This window comes from Leptodactylus fuscus, chromosome 1 (assembly GCF_031893055.1).
Source record: "Leptodactylus fuscus isolate aLepFus1 chromosome 1, aLepFus1.hap2, whole genome shotgun sequence".
Classification (NCBI taxonomy): Eukaryota; Metazoa; Chordata; class Amphibia; order Anura; family Leptodactylidae; genus Leptodactylus; species Leptodactylus fuscus.
In genome coordinates, this window is record NC_134265.1 from 151,098,652 (window position 1) to 151,123,489 (window position 24,838).

Genomic DNA, 24,838 nt, shown 5'->3' on the forward strand with positions numbered 1-24,838 from the left:
AAATTCAACCAAATTAGCATCTCAGCAGACACCTAGTAGACATCTTCAATAGAGATGAGCGAACACTAAAATGTTCGAGGTTCGAAATTCGATTCGAACAGCCGCTCACTGTTCGAGTGTTCGAATGGGTTTCGAACCCCATTATAGTCTATGGGGAACATAAACTCGTTAAGGGGGAAACCCAAATTCGTGTCTGGAGGGTCACCAAGTCCACTATGACACCCCAGGAAATGATACCAACACCCTGGAATGACACTGGGACAGCAGGGGAAGCATGTCTGGGGGCATAAAAGTCACTTTATTTCATGGAAATCCCTGTCAGTTTGCGATTTTCGCAAGCTAACTTTTCCCCATAGAAATGCATTGGCCAGCGCTGATTGGCCAGAGTACGGAACTCGACCAATCAGCGCTGGCTCTGCTGGAGGAGGCGGAGTCTAAGATCGCTCCACACCAGTCTCCATTCAGGTCCGACCTTAGACTCCGCCTCCTCCGGCAGAGCCAGCGCTGATTGGCCGAAGGCTGGCCAATGCATTCCTATACGAATGCAGAGACTTAGCAGTGCTGAGTCAGTTTTGCTCAACTACACATCTGATGCACACTCGGCACTGCTACATCAGATGTAGCAATCTGATGTAGCAGAGCCGAGGGTGCACTAGAACCCCTGTGCAAACTCAGTTCACGCTAATAGAATGCATTGGCCAGCGCTGATTGGCCAATGCATTCTATTAGCCCAATGAAGTAGAGCTGAATGTGTGTGCTAAGCACACACATTCAGCTCTACTTCATCGGGCTAATAGAATGCATTGGCCAGTGCTGATTGGCCAGAGTACGGAACTCGACCAATCAGCGCTGGCTCTGCTGGAGGAGGCGGAGTCTAAGATCGCTCCACACCAGTCTCCATTCAGGTCCGACCTTAGACTCCGCCTCCTCCGGCAGAGCCAGCGCTGATTGGCCGAAGGCTGGCCAATGCATTCCTATACGAATGCAGAGACTTAGCAGTGCTGAGTCAGTTTTGCTCAACTACACATCTGATGCACACTCGGCACTGCTACATCAGATGTAGCAATCTGATGTAGCAGAGCCGAGGGTGCACTAGAACCCCTGTGCAAACTCAGTTCACGCTAATAGAATGCATTGGCCAGCGCTGATTGGCCAATGCATTCTATTAGCCCGATGAAGTAGAGCTGAATGTGTGTGCTAAGCACACACATTCAGCACTGCTTCATCACGACAATACAATGCATTAGCCAGTGCTGATTGGCCAGAGTACGGAATTCGGCCAATCAGCGCTGGCTCTGCTGGAGGAGGCGGAGTCTAAGGTCGGACCTGAATGGAGACTGGTGTGGAGCGATCTTAGACTCCGCCTCCTCCAGCAGAGCCAGCGCTGATTGGTCGAGTTCCGTACTCTGGCCAATCAGCGCTGGCTAATGCATTCTATTAGCCCGATGAAGTAGAGCTGAATGTGTGTGCTTAGCACACACATTCAGCTCTACTTCATTGGGCTAATAGAATGCATTGGCCAATCAGCGCTGGCCAATGCATTCTATTAGCTTGATGAAGCAGAGTGTGCACAAGGGTTCAAGCGCACCCTCGGCTCTGATGTAGCAGAGCCGAGGCTGCACAAGGGTTCAAGCGCACCCTCGGCTCTGCTACATCAGAGCCGAGGGTGCGCTTGAACCCTTGTGCACACTCTGCTTCATCAAGCTAATAGAATGCATTGGCCAGCGCTGATTGGCCAATGCATTCTATTAGCCCGATGAAGTAGAGCTGAATGTGTGTGCTAAGCACACACATTCAGCACTGCTTCATCACGACAATACAATGCATTAGCCAGTGCTGATTGGCCAGAGTACGGAATTCGGCCAATCAGCGCTGGCTCTGCTGGAGGAGGCGGAGTCTAAGATCGCTCCACACCAGTCTCCATTCAGGTCCGACCTTAGACTCCGCCTCCTCCAGCAGAGCCAGCGCTGATTGGCCGAATTCCGTACTCTGGCCAATCAGCACTGGCTAATGCATTGTATTGTCGTGATGAAGCAGTGCTGAATGTGTGTGCTTAGCACACACATTCAGCTCTACTTCATCGGGCTAATAGAATGCATTGGCCAATCAGCGCTGGCCAATGCATTCTATTAGCGTGAACTGAGTTTGCACAGGGGTTCTAGTGCACCCTCGGCTCTGCTACATCAGATTGCTACATCTGATGTAGCAGTGCCGAGTGTGCATCAGATGTGTAGTTGAGCAAAACTGACTCAGCACTGCTAAGTCTCTGCATTCGTATAGGAATGCATTGGCCAGCCTTCGGCCAATCAGCGCTGGCTCTGCTGGAGGAGGCGGAGTCTAAGGTCGGACCTGAATGGAGACTGGTGTGGAGCGATCTTAGACTCCGCCTCCTCCAGCAGAGCCAGCGCTGATTGGTCGAGTTCCGTACTCTGGCCAATCAGCGCTGGCCAATGCATTCTATTAGCCCGATGAAGTAGAGCTGAATGTGTGTGCTTAGCACACACATTCAGCTCTACTTCATCGGGCTAATAGAATGCATTGGCCAATCAGCGCTGGCCAATGCATTCTATTAGCTTGATGAAGCAGAGTGTGCACAAGGGTTCAAGCGCACCCTCGGCTCTGATGTAGCAGAGCCGAGGCTGCACAAGGGTTCAAGCGCACCCTCGGCTCTGCTACATCAGAGCCGAGGGTGCGCTTGAACCCTTGTGCACACTCTGCTTCATCAAGCTAATAGAATGCATTGGCCAGCGCTGATTGGCCAATGCATTCTATTAGCCCGATGAAGTAGAGCTGAATGTGTGTGCTAAGCACACACATTCAGCACTGCTTCATCACGCCAATACAATGCATTAGCCAGTGCTGATTGGCCAGAGTACGGAATTCGGCCAATCAGCGCTGGCTCTGATGGAGGAGGCGGAGTCTAAGGTCGGACCTGAATGGAGACTGGTGTGGAGCGCTCTTAGACTCCGCCTCCTCCAGCAGAGCCAGCGCTGATTGGTCGAGTTCCGTACTCTGGCCAATCAGCGCTGGCCAATGCATCCCTATGGGAAAAAGTTTATCTCACAAAAATCACAATTACACACACGATAGAGCCCCAAAAAGTTATTTTTAATAACATTCCCCCCTAAATAAAGGTTATCCCTAGCTATCCCTGCCTGTACAGCTATCCCTGTCTCATAGTCACAAAGTTCACATTCTCATATGACCCGGATTTGAAATCCACTATTCGTCTAAAATGGAGGTCACCTGATTTCGGCAGCCAATGACTTTTTCCAATTTTTTTCAATGCCCCCGGTGTCGTAGTTCCTGTCCCACCTCCCCTGCGCTGTTATTGGTGCAAAAAAGGCGCCAGGGAAGGTGGGAGGGGAATCGAATTTTGGCGCACTTTACCACGCGGTGTTCGATTCGATTCGAACATGGCGAACACCCTGATATCCGATCGAACATGTGTTCGATAGAACACTGTTCGCTCATCTCTAATCTTCAAAGGTTGTTCTTTACCATAGACCCACACTCACAAGACTATTACAGACTGACAGACCCCTCTCTCACATTTCACCAGACCTTTGTATCCCCTGCCCTCCCCGTCACCCTCCCTTTTTTTCATTTTTATGACTTTTTCTCCCATTTCCTTTCCTTAAGAACAAGAATCCCTGTACTTTACTTTTACATACATGGTACTTATTCAGTCTTTTTCAGATAATTTGAGGCTTTGACCCTCTTTGTATTGTTTGATCTTATATGCTCAAAATGTTCATACCACTGCTACCTCCTTTTTATGTTTTATTTTCTGTAAAAAAAAAAAAATTGAAAATGTTAATAAAATGAGATTTGAAAAAAATAAAATAAAAAATTCAAAGTGTAATATGGATATAAGATCTGCAAGTGTGTCCTCAATTACCTTAGCTTAAATTTGGTTAAAGGGGCTCTATTGGGAAAAGTCATTTTTAGATAAGCACACCCTTGCATAGCCTTTAGAATGGCTATTTCACACGTTCCTTTTGTATGTAAATCGCCTCAGAAGTTTTTTTAATGAGCCCGTTTTTATTCATATGCTTGTGTTTGGACCTTATCATATCTAAGTGATTCATTCTGCTGAGTTTATTTTACACTTCTATATGCCTGATTAAGGGTTTTTGTACCTGAAACATTGCATTCATAAAGAGAGATTAATTGAAGCATAATCTCATTTGGAGTGCGGTTCTATTTCTCCATTTTTGTATATGACTTACTAGTGGGAAAGTGGTCAGCTTCGAACAGAATCTGCACCTGTGAATTAACTCATTACCCGAGTGCTGCCTTCACACAATTTTACAAAAAAAACAGAGAGCCTTCCACTAGGGTTGAGCGATCGTGTTCGGAAAAGATCGGATTCCGATCGGCGATCAAGAAAATTTCACAATCGGTGATTATTTCCCACAATGCTTGGCTATTGGCCAAGCATTGTGGAAAAGGCTAACAACCTTAGCCTTCACACTGAGTATACGCTCTGCTCATTCTGAGCAGAGCATATACTCAGTGTGAAAGCTCCGCTGCGGTTCCATAGGAATGAATGGAAGCGCCGGCACACAGCCTTAACCCCCTGCATGCCGGCTGCGTCCATTCATTCTAATGGGAGACTAGCTAACATCTCTAGTAGCTACTTACCTGCAGAGATGACTGGTCCGGTGACCGGTGTTCTCGTTCTTTTTCACCTTGCTGCTCCCGCCTCCCAGGTTAGTGTTGAAGATCTAGGAAGAAGGCAGGGCTTGTGGCTTAGGAGAGTGTGGGCGGGTACAGGGTGGGGAGATGTGACGTATCCCCTCCCAGTACCCGCCAACACTCTCCTAACCCACCCACACTCTCCTAACTTGGGAGGCAGGGGGCAGCGAGGCGAAGAAGAACGAGAACACCAGAACAGCCATCTCTGCAGGAAAGTGGACACCAGGGGTGACTAAGTAGCCAGAGGATCAAAAAAAAATCCTCTGGCTACTCAGTGATTTAAAAAAATCACTACACAGTGTGGATTCTAACAATTAAAACGTTCAATTATTAGATTCCACGCTGTATAGTGAATAGAATTGTTTTCAAAATCCGATCTCCGATTAGTAAAAAAATCCCATTGACTTGCATTGGGATCGGAATTGGGATCGAGAGTGGGTTCGAATGAAAAATGATCGGAAATCGGATTTCAAAATCGATCCTGAAAAGTCAAGATAGGCTCAACCTTACCTTCCACACAAGATGCGACACATTTTTGCACATCTAGGCCAGAAAACTGGCCTAGTTGTGTTAATGAATTCCCCCAATAGTATTAGCATAGGGTAAACAAAGAAGGTGGGAGGTGCGCTAGACCAAGTCAGTTTGTTTTATTTAACACACAACGTGTTTCGGGTTGACCACCCTTTTTCAAGTGTGTACATAATACATGTAAAACCAAGACATATATTGTGAGAAAGTGACAGGAAAAGTTCTGGAGGCACGATACATCTCCCCAAGGTTCCTCACTTATGTGTGGTAAGTGAGGTCTTCACATGGATGTATCAAAACCTCACCTGTGAGTTTAACCCTTCTTATTCCACTGCGGGAAGAAACTTGCATGCACGGGTGGGAGCTGGGCCTCATTACAGGCCTATAAAGCCTGACAAGACTTTAGAACTGGGCAGTTCCTGGGGGAGAGTGGTGGAGCCAGGTCCTGTCCACACATCCTGATATCTGGCGAGACCAGTGTGTACCACAGATCCTGTTTTGGTTGTTTTTTTTCAGTGTGACTGAAGCAAGGCACACGTATAGCTAGAGTGCTGTTGTTTAGTTAGTTGCCCAGCTGGGCAGGTATTTGTGTTGACTACTTTTGCCTGAAGTTAGTGACTGTTGACGCTGGGTTCACACCTGCGTTCAATGTGTCCGTACTATGGTTTCCGTCTTCTGCATGGCAGAAGACGGAAACCATAGATCGGGTCCGGCCGTGCGCGGCGGTGAGCGTTTTAGGCTCTCCGCCGCGAAACCGGATTTTTTTATCCGGACACAGAGTAGTGCATGTCCGACTCTGTGTCCGGATTATTAAACCCGGTTTCGCGGCGGAGAGCGCAAAACGCTCACTGCCGCGCACGGCCGGACAGCTTTCTCACCCATTCAAATGAATGGGTGAGAAAGACTCCTGCAGGTTTCCGTCTCCTGCATCTGTTTTATGCAGGAAACGGAAACCTGCAATAAGGAAAGAAGAACGCAGATGTGAACGGGCCCTTATTTTGTTTGCCAGTTCCTTTTATTTTTGCAAAATAAACGCACAGGTTTAAAACCCTGCTGAACCTGATTTTGGTGTCGTCTGTCTCTGACTGTCTGGGTCCGCTGCTGCTACCGCTGAGCATACCTACCTCCCCCACGATATATATATATATATATATATATATATATATATATATATATATATATTATAACAAAACTGAAAAAAACATGTGGAAGAGGCAGTAGCCCCGCTCCTTATAGGTCATGGGGTCATCAAAGAAGGTCAAAGGGGATGGGGCACAAGTGGCATCACTGGGGATATAAAGCATACATTAAGACAAAAGGAGCACAATGAAGAGGAAAGAAAGGGATGAGACACGCAAACAATAATACACAAGGGAATGAACAGGAGCACAGGGGAACGGGTCCACGTGGACACAGCGCTGTCGGTGTGATCATATTCTTCAACGCGGCCACACTAGTATCAGGACATGCCTTGAGAAGAGTTGAGGAAGGAGTCGTCTATTTGATGTTCTTATATTGGCTAATTAAGCATGCCATTGGGCTGGGATTCGTGACTGAAATATGAGTGCAAAATTGGCCTATAGAGACATTTTTATATGTTGGTCATTTCTTCTGCAAATCGCCTTGACCTGACATTTCATGCATTCACTACATAATCTACATGGGAAGGTATGGTGAAGCAGTGGCCTATACCATCAAACAGTGTGTTGGATAGATGGCAGCTGAAACTGGAATGGTTGCAAAAGGAATCGGCTTCATTTTTCTTATACAACACTTAAAGAATTTTAAGCTTTTCAGTCATAACTCTTGATGTGGGGCAGCAACTGCTAGTAGATCTTTCTGACTTTAGTGGAATCCTTAGGATCCATTAAGAAGTCCTCACTTTGCTCTTGCTGTGACATTTTCATGTCACCATTGGACTCGGCTTAGGGCAGGGGTAGGCAAACTTCGCCACTCATGCATACTTTCTCTGCTGTTCTTGTAACTCCCATGGAAGTGAATGGAGCATGTTGGGAGTTGTAGTTGCACAGCAGCTGGGGTACCGAAGGTTGCTGACCCCTGGCTTTTGGCATGAATTAACCTCTTGGATACCCTTACAACAAATCCAATGAACATACAAACAGCCAGACTGACCCCGTACACCCAGGCAGCATTGGGTACCTTTTTTTTAGTTCTGCCTATTTGGAAAAAAAAAGGGGGAAATTGGAGAAATACCTCTAATTTCTATGACTGGGGACATCAGTGTCAAAGAAACAAAAACAAAAAAACATTTTCATATTGAACGTAGACCCATATTCCAAAAACATAATGCAGAGTACTTAATTAAGTTAATCAGTTTTCTTTCATTTGAACCAAAATAGCTGTTGCCTATTTTCACCATAATGCACATATTAAAGCTCCCCATGAGCCAATTAAAGTGGATATAGAATCACCATAATATTATAAAAAACATTCATGGCCTAGTCATATAATTGCTTGATAATTGCTTTATGCAATACGAAATCTACCTGTTTCATTTTTCACTTCTTCCATGGGGTTCCTGTTTGTCAGCGTTAAATATTTTGTAACAATGAACAATCCTGCTTTAGAGCTGATTAGAGGCATATAACAAGTTTCTGGAGAAATGCTGAGATGTTTGTTTTCTCTTCCCGTTCTTGCACAGTAGTTGACTAATATACTTGGAGTGAGGTATAATTGCTTGAAATTTATTAATACAAACACTTACATTTCTACAGATGGAAATTCAGATTGATTGCTTTTTATGTTTATTTATGCTGGAAACGTTACCTTATTTCTAAAAAGCAAAGAAGAAATCACTTTTGTCTGTATATTAAATAAAAAGATCTTATAGTATTACAAACAGTAAGACATAGTAATAAATCCAGCTTTGTACACCACATACAGATCTTTATACTATGTAAAATGAAAAGAGTAGCTCACTAATTTATAGACAATTGTGGTCGAGTTATAAATGGTGATCCATAGCTGGAACGCATCTTTCTAGTGCATTATACTAAACTTCTGCTAAGCCAGTGTTGCCAGTAAATCAAATCAAATCAAATAGGCTTTATTGGCACGTCTGAATGGATATTTGGCATTGCCAAAGCTAGTACAGTGGGTGGGATGGGGGTGGGGAGTTGGAGTCGAGGGGGAGAGTATGGGGGGGTGGCTGATTTGGGATATAACAGTCTGTGGAGTCTCATCTTCCTCTTAGTTGGTGACCGCTGTATGGGGAGGTGGAGTGGGGTGGGTGATTTGGGGTATAACAGTCCATGGAGTCTCATCTTCCTCTTAGTTGGTGACAGCTGGACACGTATTGGGCAGTGATCTCCACAGTGGCCTCCACAGTATTATACTTTTAATAAGGCCTTGATTTTCGTTGAATTTTTTGTCATTTATTCACACATCTGCATCTTGTGGTTGTGTGGTACTCATGCGTGTGTGTTTGCTTTTCAGCATCCATATTTCTATGTTTACCATAGTTTTTGGGTACATGAAAATGGATGACACACAAACGCTTTTTTTTTTTTCTTTTTTGAGTGATGCATCTGGGGCAAAAATGAACAAGAATATTTTTATGAGCTCCTTTATTATTTTGAATGAATACATTGAAATAAATAGACCAGATTTAACATCCAGCATCAGGCACTGTGATAATACTTAATATATTTTAAGCCTGCCTAAGTTTAGACCATTTAACAATTAGTACATCTGGGTGCCAATGTTATCTATAAGGAGGATTCCTTTTATTATAATGGCAATGGTCTTGGCCTATTCCAATCCCACAGAAGAGCTATAAGAGAAGAAAAATTATCAAATATCCAGAAAAATCTGAATTTATCATGTGGTTTTTGCTGTAAAATTAATAGTAAATTTGCTGAAATAGCCACCGTGTATGTATTACTAAAGTATTACATATTCAGTTTTTGGCAAATATTGAATGTGAATTATAAGACACCTCGAAATATAAGAACTATATGCAAGAAATGAAAGAACAAAGGTCCACCTCAGGATAAAACTGATAGAATCGTTTTGAGCCATTAAGGTAATTTCTGTTGTGTTACTTCAGCACAATACAATACAATGAGAACACAGCACAGAGTCTGTAAAATAAAAATGAGAATGTAAGGCAATTATTAGTTCAGCAATTCCCCAGTGCTGCTGCTGGAACAATGGAAAAAGGGAAAGGCGGAGACAGTCCTCAGCTCAATCCAGCCCCTGTCCCTACCTAATTGCCACAACTGTCCTAATGACAGGAGTAACTGAGCGGTGATCCCTTTGCTGTATATTTTCACACAGAACAAGACAAGATAAACAACATAGAAGAGGAGTCAGCAAGACAAGGGTCAAAGCCAGAGACACAAGCAGTACAAAATCATAATCCAAAAGAGAAGTCACAAGGAAAGCCGAAGGTCAGAAGTCAGTAATACAATAGAAAGAGCAAGTAGGAAGCTAGCAAGGATAAAGTCACAGGATAGAGTCAAAATAGCCAGCAAACCTGTGTGGGCTGATAACTTCTATATAGGAAGTTTCAAACCTCCCCAGACATGATTGGTAGACAGGCTGTCAATCACACAGGCAAGGCTAAAATTAACTATTTGATGAACAGAGGGAAACATGGTGCAGGAAATGGGTGTGGTGGAAATTCAATTACAGAGGAAGGTAATAGAGCAGTGTTCAGACAGAGCAACAAAAAACTCTAAGCAAAGAATCAAACTGAACAAGCCTCCTGCGCTGCAGTGTGCAATTGAAGGGTGGTGCGGAGACCCAAACAGGCAGGGACATTATAGTGGTTAAGTTAGTGGTTGCTTCCTTACATTTCAGCTACATTGACTACAAATAGAAAATTAGTCAGGAGCACAAAATAAAAATTATGTTTTTGGAATATAACAGTTTAAATTTTGTAAGCTCACCTGACACCTGACAAAATGTATTCTAAGCCTTATAGTGCACCTGTATAACTAGAGACTATCTCTCTGTTTCTCTAGTACAGTGCATATATCATAGTTTCACCGATAATGACAAGTTATTAGGCAGGAAAGCATCAGCACAACATGACAGCGCTACTACATTATCTGATTGTTGATTTTCTTACTGTGAAATGGAGACAAATTTTTCTTATGACATACAGTGCTCTTGACCACCAACCTTAGCTAGAAAAGCCTACTATACCTTGGATCTTCTTGTGATATGTTATGTGTCTTAATTAATTAGTTTTCATCAAGCTCTTGGATTAATGGTGGCTAGCTATACATGTCTGGGAAGATAACCCACTAAGCTCGCCTCATTTGAAAATAAGGGTCCTCACAATTGTTTACTGAAGTCACAATCTCTAAATACGTCCATACACATTAGATTGATGTTGGTTTCTTCATGTTCATAGGGTTGTCACGAGTCTCCTGTGAAGGTCAAATTCTAGAGACATTTGGAATTCAAAATGTCCAATCATTTGTTTATACAAGAAATACAGATGTGTCCACATTTAACTGACTTTTATTTCAGCAAATACAACAATTGAGAATACTTGCCCACTCAGTTAAGTATGCATGTGTATATGGCAAGAATATTCATGGGGTTTCACTCATTCCACAGATACCGATTTAAATCTTTTTCAATTGTATATTGTATTGGCTGGACCCGTCCGAATATCTGTATTACAAGCTAAGTAGCTTTTATGAAAGCAACATGGTAAGTTAACACAAAAGGATCTACTGACTATCTTTGTTTGTATCTATTTGTGGCCATCTATTGGTGGTGGGGGGAGGTGAATTGCAGCCTATCAATGATTTGGTCAACATATGCTGTGTGCTGGATTGGTTTAATAAGAAATTGTATTTCTTAACCAAATTTAAGATCAGTTAAGTGTAGCCACACTTGTATGCTTATGCCTTTACAGTGACATATACCAGATTTTTCTATCAGCGTTATACAGTATGTCAACGAGTCTTCCTGATGTATTTTTCTGATGGAAAACTCAAATGTGGTGTGATACATCCTAATGTGATATTTCATTCAAAGTTTTTATTGCATGAAAATTAATTTTGACTAAAATAATAATCTATGTTCTAGGGCCATGTTACAGCTGACACTACTGTATATCTAGAACAACATACATTATATTGAATAGCTAATCTTCTATCTTCTAGCTCTACTTCTTTTCTGATTAAATAAAAAAAATGAATGAATGAAATAAGCTTTAAAAAATAAGATAATTCGGAATTGGATCCATGTTACATATTTATAGGCATTTGCTCTTATTGCCTGTTGTTTAATACATCCATTTCAATTCTCAAGCTTTGTGGGGGAAAAAAAAACTAAACTAAACAAAAGGGAAGAAAAAAACCTTGATGTAACAATGGAACATATCTGATTTGTGAAATGACATGATACTGCTGCAATAGTAAGATGAAAGGCTTTTATCTTGCTTGGAGACACACATACTATAGTCATTTCAATAGATAGAATGTCAAACTGCTGGGATATATTAGTTATGACACATAGTCAAGTTATTGCCTTGGGAGGTTCTATAGTTATAGAGTCTGAGATGTAAGTACATGCACAACAGGCTCATGTTGATTCTTATTTTCATGACACTAATGGAAACTCTGCTTACAGATTTGACTTTATAATTACCAAATTGTATTAAATATTATATTTAAGTATTCAAATAATTTACCTTCATGGAAGTTATTCATACATGTACAATGATGTTTCAGATGAGTTGTTTAAGTACAGTTGTTACAATGGAAATATGTCAATGAAATCACTGCAGATAGCTATATCACTAGGTGTTCTAAATATCTATTGTTTATATAAATGCAGACAGTAACCCCTTCCCATAAATGGATGTAGCACCACAATGTTATTGTACTTTATCAGACACAATATGGCTTAAGGTACATTATAATGATCATGCGGAAACAGAATCACAAAGGGATCCCATATTTGTATCAGCTAGAATGGCAGTGTTCTTGTTTATCATTTATCATATTAAGGGAGTCTGTCAGAAGTAGATTTTTTATAAACTTAATCCCTGTACTTTGTAGAGGTCTTTCTACAGTTTCCAAATAGGGCTCTGCTATTCAGCTTTGGAGTCCCATTTGCATGTAAATCAGAATTTTATTCATTTGTAAGGCAGGGTTCACACTACTGTTGGATTCCGTTATGACGGTGTCTGTTTAAAAAAAAAAACAACAAAAAACGGACACCTATCATAACAGACATTAAGGGCGTGTTCACACCTGCGCCCGGTCTCCGCTTTCAGGTTTCCATCTTCTGCCTGAGAAACTGGACAGGAGACAGAAATCGGCAGTCAGTTTTCAAACCCATTCATTTGAATGGATTTACAAAGTGTCCACCTGTGAGCGTCTTCTGCCTCTCCACGGCGAAACCATTTTTTATAATCGGACACAAAGTCAGACATGCAGGACTTTGTGTCCTGATAAAAAAAAAAACTGGTTTTGCCGCAGAGACCAGAAGACGCTCATGGGCGCTCACTGGCGGACACTGACTGCCGGGTTTCCGTCTCCTATCGGCAGAAGATGGAAACCCACAAAGTGGAGACCGGGCGCAGATGTGAACCCGCCCTAACTGACACTAACTGATGCTAACTGATGTTAATATGTACGTTTTTTAACAGATCCTTTTAATGGATCAGTTAAAAAAACGGACACATTAGTATCAGTTAGCATCAGTTAGTGTCCGTTTTTTTATATTGTTGTCACGACCTGAAGCCTTAGGGGGCGTTCACACTACCGTCGGTGTCCGACAGGTAGTGTCCGCTCAAAATCTGGCACGGACATTAGCATCGGACACTAGCTGTGTCCATTACATTTTGCATTGATTTAAAAGGACATTGGGTGCGTTCTTTTACTGTCCGTGTCTGTCCTTAACTGTCCGTTCACAAAGATGTCCGATTTTTCAAGCGGCATGGACATGGGTGTAACACAAATGGACACTAACGGACAGAAGAGAACACAAGATAAAATCCCATTGAAATGAATGGAAATTTCAGATGGCCCATTAGTGTCCATTGCTAAAATCTTGTAACGGACAATAGCCACGGACACTGCTGATGGAATCCAACTGTAGTGTGAACGCCCCCTAAATGAATTGGAAGTACTTGAAATCTAAAGCTGAGCAATTTTTCTCTCATTTGCATATGGAGAACATGGCAGTTTACATCAAAATGAAGCCCCAGAGCTGAATAACAGAGCCATATTTGGAAACTGTTGAAATCTAAAAACAACATTAAAAAAAATAGAATTTTCGAAATTTGCTTTATTGTTGATGTCACTGTTTCAGACCAAAATTTTGACTCAAGTTTAAATTGGTTTGTTCTGAACTGAAAGTATTCACCATAAAACACTCTCAGGCTCCTAGGACTGGATTTAACCCTTTTCTACTGTAGCTCTATGAAGTAAAGCCAGATTTAGTAGTGTTAAAGCGACAGCAACAGTTATGGCTATGAGTAAATAGATTGTATCCACTGGTAACAAACAGCCTGTGAAAACACAATGCTACATCCCATGGGGAGTGAAGAGAAGATCAAAGCAATGGTCCTCTGTCACAACCTGGTCATGGTATCTGGGGTATTCTTTACTAAACCTTGTGCACTCCTCAAGCTGGTGCAATGCTGGGGTTGATGGTAATAGTAGTTATCTCCTGGGGCACACCCTGAGGTGATGTCTCTTACTTGAGGGTGATTGGGGTGTCTTTGATGGTGTGGGTCACAATTAAAAGAACCAGGAGATAGTGGTAACCTTGTACTGCGTCATTCAATAATGAAGGTATAGTTTCTTCAGGCCACTGGGCCGGGGTAGAAAGTAAAGAGGGTGTTCTCCTTGTGTCATCTGATCTTAATCCCTGACTTCATACTTTTCATTTCTCAATTATGAAAAATAAAGAAGTGCACTGTACTAGTGTAATGTATAACTTCACTGGAACTAGGGGAGGGTGTTTAAAGGGATTCTACCATTAAAAAACATTTTTTTCTAGGTAACACGTCGGAATAGCCTTTAGAAAGGCTATTCGTCTCCTACCTTTGGAAGTGATCTCCGCTGCGCCATTCGTTCGAAATACCGGTTTGTACCGGTATGCTAATTAGTTCTCTCACAGCGATGGGGGCGGGCCCCAGCACAGGAAATGCGATTTGGGCGTCCCCATTGCTGCTCGAAAACCGACTCCAGCGCCGCCTCTGTCTTCTTCTGCATCCTCCCCTTCCTTCTAAGGCTTGACGTCGGACGCCTGTGCAGTACGCTCTGTTTGGCGAACTTCGTAGTTCGATGAACAGAGCGTACGGTGCAGGCGTCCGACGTCAAGCCGAAGAAGGAAGGGGAGGATGTAGAAGAAGACAGAGGCGGCACTGGAGTCGGTTTTCGAGCAGCAATGGGGACGCCCCCATCACATTTACTGCACTGGGGCACGCCCCCATTGCATTTCCTGTGCTGGGGCCCGCCCCCATCGCTGCGAGAGAACTAATTAGCATACCGGTACAAACCAGTATTTTGAACGCGGTGGAGATCACTTCCAAAGGTAGGAGACAAATAGCCTTTCTAAAGGCTATTCCGACGTGTTACCTAGAAAAAAGTTTTTTAATGGTAGAATCCCTTTAAGGCAAGAAAAACAGGCCAAAATGTAATTGATGTTTTTGAGGAATAACGATTCAGCGTTTTCAAGTTCTATTACTTTACTGGGTTGTCGCTTTTGACAAGAGAAAAAACTACGGTAATTATGACAAATTATGACAAATTATGCCAAATACGTACAAACAGAATATGCATGGCATAACTAAATTGTTTGTTCTAAGTCTTAGACTAACACAGTAGATATTGAATTTGAGAATTGAAATGGGCTGATGCAGCTCCTATATAGTTCAGTAGCACACACAATGCCTGGGCTAACAGCATGACAGTCAGACAGACACAGGCAAAGTGACACTCCAAACTCTCTACCATTTTATTACTTAAAACATAGTCTTCTTTTCCAGTCCTTCCTAACACAGACACTACACTTCCCTACACTGTATTATCTGTGTATTCTTATCTCTTTGACCTAAACAAAGTCTGAGCCACTTTTGGAAACATTGGGTATATTTTTTTAGAGATACCTATATGTGCAGTGTAGCCCCTGTGTTTTGTCTTATAGCTGAGAGAAAAAAAAAATCATTGTTTCAGTATTTTTGCTATATGGCCTTTCACCTCTACTGTTAATGTATACGACAGTTGGCTAAGATAAGTGTTTTTAAAGGAGAAAATAAAAAATCAGAGTGGCTAAAATTTGGTATATTGGCTTCAGGCCTTTGCTATAATGTCAGCCATTATTAGATTGCCGACATTTGAAAAAAATGGCAGGCATCCAGGGCATTGCAAGTTCAAGCACGACATTTTTTTTTTTAATGAGGAGGATGGCACTCTGCCTTTTGTTGATATAGAAGGGGCAAACTGACAACAAAACTGGCCACTGCTAGTAAACCCGAGGACTGTCTTGAGAGTGAAAATGGTGTCCGAGTTGCTAGGCAGGTAACCGAAAAGTAAGGAAGCAGACAAATCTGCGCCCAAAAGCCAAATAGCGCTCTTTCAATCCTGCACCCTGCTGTGCACCCAAACTACAGTTTGTTTCAGTGCATAATATGTTGTACCAGGCCTGTGTCAGAAATAGATACTCCAACAGCTGTTGTACTCAGGATAACCCACTTAAAGAGGACCTTTCATCAGATCGGGCACATGCAGTATTATATACTGCTGGAAAGCTCACATCGGCTTTCCCGATCTGTGCCCGGTGTAAAGCGCTATCGATCCAGGGACCGTGTCTCTGCTGACATACACTGGGTGCAATTTTAGGCACTGAAATGGCGTACCTCAGGAAAAACTGCAATTTTAACTTTTCACAAAGAAATGTGCATTCATTTCTGGAAACAAAATTAATGTAACACTCAAGGATTAAAACTGCGGATTGAGAGGTTCTAAAAAAGTGGCATGGCATTCAAAAAACAGTCCCTCTAAATCTACACTTTAAGGCCACAGCCCCACGTGGCAGAAAGGCCACGGTTTGGACGCAGTGTTTTACAGTCCCTACAAAGGCAATGGAATTCTAGTGAATCTCGTCCACACACTTCAGAAAAATATCCGCAGCAGAAATGCTCCAACTTTCAAAACCATTGTGTTTTTGGAAATCGCAGCAGGTCAATTATACTTATGGAAATGCTGGTGGTTTCTGTGAAAAACGCTGTGTGAAAATTTGCAATGCATTTCTGCCATGGTCTTTCCCGCAGCGATTAGGCCTTAGCCTAAAAGCCAAAAAGCATGGCACTCCCAAACAGAAGTTTATACCAACATCTTATAAGAGTGCAGGTCTATAATGACACAAAGTAGGCACAACATACAGGGAATTGAAATGGCATATGCCTTCAAAAATTTACATTTTCACGTTGCTCATTGATTTTTGTGAAGCACTTTCATATAAAATGTGCACAGTGTTCTTTCACTTCTAGACTTTTGACTTCCAGACAAAAGAAAATGTGGGATGTTTCCAAAATCTGGAACAGAGCATAATAACTGGAGAGCTGACTTTTCACAGTGTCACAAACTGGGTTGTGAAAATGAAAAAAATAGGGCTAAAATGACATTTTATTGAATAAAAAGTAATTGAATTGCAATAGGAGCAATTCCCCAGTAGCTGCTGGTGAACCCTGGGGGGAGGACACAATAGACAGTGAGCCCTAAGCTGAATTCCTACCACTGTCCCTTCCTGCTGCCAGTCCTATCCTAAGCAATAGGCATCAACTGGTCAACAGGCCTTTCATATATAAGTGACAACACAGAACACAGACAACACAAACAACAACAAAGGGAGGTCAGCTAGCCAAGGGTCCAGTAACAGTCAAACAATGCAGTACAGAATCAAAATCCAACAGAGTAGTCAAAGAGTAAACAGAAGAGGAGCTTAGTGGGGACAAAGTCACAATAGCCAGAAAGCCAAGGCCGATCTCCTGTATATATAAAGCCTAAGACCTGCCCTAGGCTTAATTGGAAGACAGGCAGTCAAACACACAGGCTGTCAAACACACAGGCTGTCAAACACGCAAGACAGTGTGCTTGTCGTGTGCCCATACATCAATTTGCATACATATGTGGGGGATTTCCATGCTCATGAGAAATTGCTTAACATATTGTGAGATGTATTTTCTCCTTTAACCCATTATGTGTGTACATTTTATGATTAAATGAAGGCATAATTGAAAAAAAAAAATGAAATGTCGAAATTTCACCTCCATATTGTTTTTATTTTCATGGATTTCTTAAAGGAATTCTTATTTAAACACTTCCCAAATACAGTTTTTACTTATATGAGAGATGCACTTTTGGTATGGCCATTTTATTGGGGGGTTTCTAATGTGTAGACCTTTAAAATCCCCTGAAGTGGTGCCAAAGAAATGGGTTTAAGGAATTTTCAAAATTGCTATGAGGCTAAAGCCCCATATTGCAAAAATGCAGCATTTCGCTGCAAAAACACTTTATTCTACAGTACGTGCAAAGTGGATGCGGAAATGCTGATATTTTCCATATAGGTGTAATAGGAGCAGAAAGTCCACAGAGGTAAACTGTAAAATAAAAAATACTGCAGAAGGACCCATCGCATTTCCGTTGCTTTTTTTATGCAGCGTTTTTTTTTTACTGCGCTTTGTGACATGGGGTTTTTGCCTTAGACTTGTAAGCTTTTTAAACTCCAAAATAAACTCAAGAATGATTAATGGGTGGAATGAGTGAAAAGCAGATCATTTCCTATTTTTCACCAAAATTCATATTTTTTTCTTGAATAGATACACAAATTGTTAATCAAAGTTTACTGCTACCATGAACTACAATGTGTTATGAAAAAACAATCTCCAAATCAATTGGGGAAGTTAAAGCATTTCGAAGTTATTATCTCACAAAGTGACACGTCAGTTGTGAGTGGCATAAACGCATTATTTTACAGCCACTGAAAGATGGATGGGATTCTAGCGAATTGCATCCAAATCTTGTGGAAAAATACACGTAGTGAACATGCTGTAGTTTTGAAAATCGCAGCATGTCAATTATACCTAGGGAAACACTGGCGGTTTCCCTATAAGTATACTGCAAGCAGAAAGTGCGGACTTTCTGTAAAAAGCGCTCTTAGAAATATCTCAGTGTTTTGCGGCCACATTTTTTCCTGTAGCGTTTTTTTTTTTTGCTGCGACCTGCTACGTGGGTCTTTAGCCTAAGATGCTCTTTGTTCATGTCTTTAAAGGGTTAAATGTGTTTTTAATATCTTTGTGAAAAAAAAATATTATTTTTGTTAAATAGCAATGAACCTCTGACCCAGAAAACTAGGATTAGGAGGGGCTGGAGTAAAAGAGAATCTATGATGCTGTCTAATACAATGTAGATGTAGACCTGACCCGTTGAGCAGACTGCTCTCGAAACACATTATCTTTACATTGAAATAGTCTGAAACCAATCAGTGTGTTAGAAAGATTGAACACAAGGCAGCTCATTATTCCTTTGTGGTTTTTTGTAACATTCTTTTATTAAGGGTTAATATTTTTTATTATTATTTAATTATTTTCATAATATAACAAACAAAAAAAGGGACAACAGGAAAACGAAAAAGGAGAAGGTAGGGTTGGTGTGGCATGCAGGATACAGGAGGATCACAAAACCAAAATGGCAGGCGAATAAAGGGTAACATTCATGCATTTTTTTATTTTTATTTTTGTAAATCAGTTTTTATTATTTTACAACAATTATTCAGTCAATAGAACAAAATGAATAACAAGAACAGCGATAACATATCCACAAGTAGCGTGTCGAACATTTGAGAAAAAGTTTGTTCAAGCTGACTGGTTGGAGAAGAGTATAATGAAAGTCCCAAAACTCAGAACTAGTGACTCAAAAACAGCATACAACACTCATGCATTTTTCATCAGTCTATTCCAGTAAAGTTCCCCGGTCTCTCTTTACCAGCTTCCATTTACTGTACTGCTGCTGATAGGCAGCTAATCCTAAACAGTTACCGCCACTCAGCCAGATATGTCCTGCCTCCTGGTCCATTATATTATGCCCTGCCACATTGCCACACATGTTGCAATAGGTGCCTACCAGCACTGCCTCCATAAAGTTAGACATTTCTTGTGGCTTTGTCCATCATATTATGCCCTGCTGCACATGTTGCTACAGCTGCTTTCCATGACTGCCATAACTCAGCCAGATCTTTCCTGCATCATATTCTATCATATTATGCACTGCTGGACTGCCTCACCTATTGTCATAGCTGCCTATTACCACTGCCGCCACTCTGCCAGGCATGTCCTGTGGCCTGGTCCATCAAATCTCACTACAGTATACCACACTGTTGGCATAAAAAAACCCATCAAGGGATAATCTTTGGTGTTTTTTATTTTTGAAAAGACTTTATCACTTTTCAACTAGCCACACAGCCACAAATTTGTCTCCCAAATAACAACATGTCAGTAGCATGTGCAAGTCTTCAAAACAAGCTAGATTTTCTACAAAACCATTGTTTTTAGCAATATAACTGTTGTGTGTCTAACATTTTCCCTAACATCACAGACAGTCTCCTCTCTCTGAACATGTGGTTTCTGAATGAATAAGGGAGTGTAGCTCACCCATATTATGCTCTGATTAAAATAAACCATTGGCAGATGAGTAGCGTACATGAACCAAAATGGAGTTTAGCTACAAACCCCAAAAGCACAAGTGCAACAAATCAAAAAGTGGTCAACAATTTGAACAAATACTCACTATGTAAATGCAGGGTTGGGGAGATATCGTCACTCCATAGGAAGAGACCACCATTTAGGTGTGTGGTGTCTTATTAAGCCATTAGCGCTCCACTGTGCAAGGGAACATGGGAAGAATATGCAAATCTGACTTCCATGATGTAATTAGGATGTCAGTGCCTCAGTCATGCACACCAATAGAGGGCGCTGACTGAGGATGTGCAAGTCTATCTTCCATGATGTAATTAGGAAGACAGAGCCTCAGTCATGCAGCTCAATAGAGGGAGCTCCCTTTAACATCATACCGACCTTCTCAGAGGCCTTTGTTCGCAATGATGTTGGGATTTTACCAGGTACCGTCTCTCAGCCAAGGACAGCTGTTTCGATGTTATTGCATCTCATGAGCTTGGCAGAGAGGACTGACCTGGTAGATCTCGGCTTGCTGACATTCATTCTGTTACTTCTAGAGGATAAAACTCTGACCATGGTCATGTGATTTACGGTCCATGGTCATGTGATGAGCACACAGGTGCCGCTTGTTACAGTCACAGCACAATATTCAGACATCTGCCTGGTAACGAGCTGTGCACCTGTGAGCTCATCACATGACCATGGACCATAAATCACATGACCATGGATCATAAATCACATGACCATGGTCAGAGTTTTATCCTCTAGAAGTAACAGAATGAATGACAGCAAGCAGAGATCTAGAAAACTGTGAGGAACTGATACAGAAAGTATATTGGAAAATTGTATATCTTTTCATTGTACATTTGTTTGTCAATATTGGTCTAAAAGTGGCCAACCCCTTTAAATACTGTAAAAATAAACAAAAAACACAATGCAAGAATTAATATTTTTTGATCACAAAAATTGTATGAATGTAAAAATGATATCAATAAAACTTGAATGTTATCAAATTAAAGCAGTTTGCCATAAAAAGCGTAGCAACAGAAGGAAAACAATGTATTATTATTAGAGATGAGCAGCTAGTACTTGATCGAGTAGGTGTTCGATCGAATACTACGGTATTCAAAATACTCATACATGATCGAATACTACTAGCTGTTCGAAGTTAAGATTCGATGCAGAACCAGCGTTGATTGGCAGAATGCTATACATTGCCGATCAACGCTGGTTCTTCTCTTACCTTTAGAAGTCTTCTCCCTGCGCAGCGTTCCCGCATCCTCTTCTGGCTCTGCATTCACTCTGCTTAGGCATCGGGCCTGGGCAGAGCCGACTGCGCATGTCCACTCTACAAGAAAATGGCCGCTTACACTGTAAGCGGCCATTTTCTTGTAGGGCAGGCATGCGCAGTAGGCTCTGCCTAGGCCCGATGCCTAGCAGAGTGAATTCAAGGCCGGAAGAGGACGCGGGAACGCTGGGCAGGTAGAGATGAGCGAGTACTGTTCGGATCAGCTATTCCGAACAGCACGCTCGCATAGAAATGAATGGACGTAGCCGGCACGCGGGGGGTTAAGTGGACGGCCACCGTCAAAGCGGAAGTACCAGGTGCATCCATTCATTTCTATGGGCTGATCCGAACAGTACTCGCTCATCTCTATGGGCAGGGAGAAGAATCCAGCCCGACCCTCACTCATGGACTTGGTAAGTAGAATTTAATCGAATGTTGCCTACCCCTGAAACTAGCATTTCCCCCCATAGACTATAATGGGGTTTGAAGCCCGTTCGAACAGTCGAACAGTGTGCGGCTGTTCGAATCGTTTTTCGAACCTCGACCATTCTAGTGTTCGCTCATCTCTAATTATTATTATTATTAATATTATTATTGTTATTATTAATATGTTCTTTTATAACACATCAACATTGCTGTTTAAACAGCATTTGTGGAAATAAAATTAGGTTTAGTAGTTTATTTTAAATTAAAAATGGCATTTTATTATCTATAGTAGTAAATATTCTAATTATTAACTCTCATTAAATGTATTAACATTTGTAGCCCATTACATGAAGGAAAATGTCATTGTTGTTTTCAATTCATATACAATGTAATGTTCACTGCACATTCAGACCCTGGGGAAAAAGCAAGAAATGCTTACCATGCTGTAAATAAGCAACCACAGTCATTGCAGAGATAGAGAATACAGTGGTAAAATATGCTGAATGCATCCCTAAAATGGTCATTTTAACCTAATTGTAAAACAAGAAACCCTGAAGCTGTGTAATGAACATGAAGCTGTTAAATAATAAATATCCATGTAATTTGCTTGTTTGACCATTATTTATCCAAAGCAGCTGCTTCTGTTTTTAGTAGTGTCATTCATGTATAGTATATAGGATATAGAAAGCATTATTAACCACTTAAGGAGACAGTCTATTTTGTCCAGTTTCAGATCAATATTAAGAGACAGATGTTGTTTGCATAATGAAAAGTTATACAATATCTCACTATACTTTGTGAATCAGTTCCTCATGGTTTATAGATCTCTGCTTGCTGTTATTCATGCTGCTTAGGGCGGGTTCACATCTGCGCTCAGTCTCCGGCTTAGCTAATCCGGCTGGTTTCCGTCTTCTGCCCCGTGAAACAGGACAGGAAACGGAAACCCAGCGGTCAGCTTTCAAACCCATTCACTTGAATGGGTTTGCAGAGTTGGCCGTCCATGTGCGTCTTCTGCCTGTCCGCAGGGAAAGCGGTTTTTCTTTGGTCAGACACAAAGTCGGACATGCAGGACTTTGTGTCCAGTTAAAAAAAAAAAACAGTTTCCCCAGGGACAGGCAGAAGACGCACACAGGCAGTCACTTCTACAAACCCATTCAAGTGAATGGGTTTGAAAGCTGACCGCTGGGTTTCTGTCTCCTGTCCTGTTTCGCGGGCAGAAGACGGAAACTGGCTGGATTGGCTAAACCGGAGATCGGGCACAGGTGTGAACCCTTACTCCTAGTGCATAACAATCAGTCCATGGTCATGTTATATACAGTCCAAGGTCATGTGATGAGCACACAGCTCGTTACCAGGCAAATGTCTGATTACTGTGCTGTGACTATAACGAGCTGTGCACTCGTGTGTCCATCACATGATCATGGGCTGTATTTTATCAACAGGAAGTACACAAATAATGACAGAAAACAGAGATCTAGAAAACCAAGATAAATTGATACAGAAAGTATATTGGAAAATTGTAGAACTTTTAATTATATAAACAATACAATTATACAATTTGTCCTTAGATATTAGTGTAAAACTGGACAGCTCCTTTAAGAACAATGGATTATTTTCTCATTGTAATATTCAAAAATCTGTAACAGTTACAGCTGGGCTCCCACGGGGATCATCAGACCCTGAACTTGTCTGATCACCATCACGTACATATACTTGAAGAGGTGCTAATTGCCTGCATTCCCCGATATACATGTATGTGATTTTATGTGAAGGGGTGAAAGGCCGTGAATACCTTTGGAATGATTTCTACAAACCATATGTTAGCTTTTACCTTGGGTTTAAATACACTAACCTATCTGTGGGCTGGGTTGATATGCTGGGCTATGGTGACAGACTCTCCCTAAGGTGTTTTAGGCTGTGTTCTTAAGGGACTGTGCTGGAGTGAGATACAAATTATATTAACTGTGGTGGGCCATCCATACTGTACATGCCAGGTAATGTCAGTCAGTATTGTAGTGTTATTATACACACATAATTCAATGTATGAGTGAAATGTATACTGAGGTACAATCATACAACTGTGTATAATGTAACTGACATATGTAAAGCATGTATATAATGCATAAATTGTGTAGTGTGTGTGTCATATGTGCTTCAGGTGTATGATATGTGAGTGGTGCATGAGACATGTGTCTTATATGTGAGAGTTGCATGCAGCATGTGTCTAGAATATAAGTGACATCTGTTTGGCATGTGTATGTGTGAGTGACCAGTGTATGTGTTATGGTCAGCAGGGTTTATTAAAAAAAAACTTAAATGAAAACCCCACGGAGCCCTCTGGGCCACTGACTACTAACCAACCTGGTGTGAACAAAGGCTAACAGTTCCTGTCACTGCAGCTAAATTAAATGACCAGGTGTGCTCTGTTGCAATTCACAGAGCTCTGTGCAGTCAGAGCAGCCACACAAATAAACAAACTGGCTAGCCTGAACTCCAGGACTAGTCAGGGACCAAGTAAACCCTGTGTGCAGTTCCACCCAGCCACCCAGGCAACTACTGCCAAGCCCACTCCCAGTCACCCTGTCTGGGAAGTATTGCTAGCTGCCCCTACAGAGTTGCACCACAAACATACAAGGCAGCATGCTGCCTGACTAACAGTGGCATTGCTATCTCAGGGGTCATTTACTAGCTAGGGTCAATTCAGTTTTACAGGCTGGAACCCATACATGCGCGCGCGCGCGCACACACACATCATTTCAGGTTTCAAATGTGATCATAGAGCGCCGGGCGTCCAGACCAGCCCCCTTATATAGGCAAGGGGCGGTCACCAGCAAATAGCCCAGCTGCCCAATCCGAGCGTCTGTTGGTCGACTCCTATGTCAATCAACTAGTCGACCACGCCCGGCTGTTGCAAGGCAGGTTAACCCTTGCAACCCTGGATTGTGCAGAGGAACAGACAGCGACGCCCATATCATGGCCACAGTCTCTGCACAATCCTAACAGTATGTTGCATTTGTTTTATTTAGACGTGCAGCATGCAATGAATGAGTGACATGTGCACCATATGTCTTATATACATTAGGGAGCGTGTGTGCCTACATAGGCGTATGGAGACTTACAAGTCATTCCTGCTCCGCTAGGGATTCTGGGTAAAAAAATATTCAAATCTATTCTCCAGGATGTAATTAGGAGAACAGTGCCACTGTATGCTGGCCTCTAGG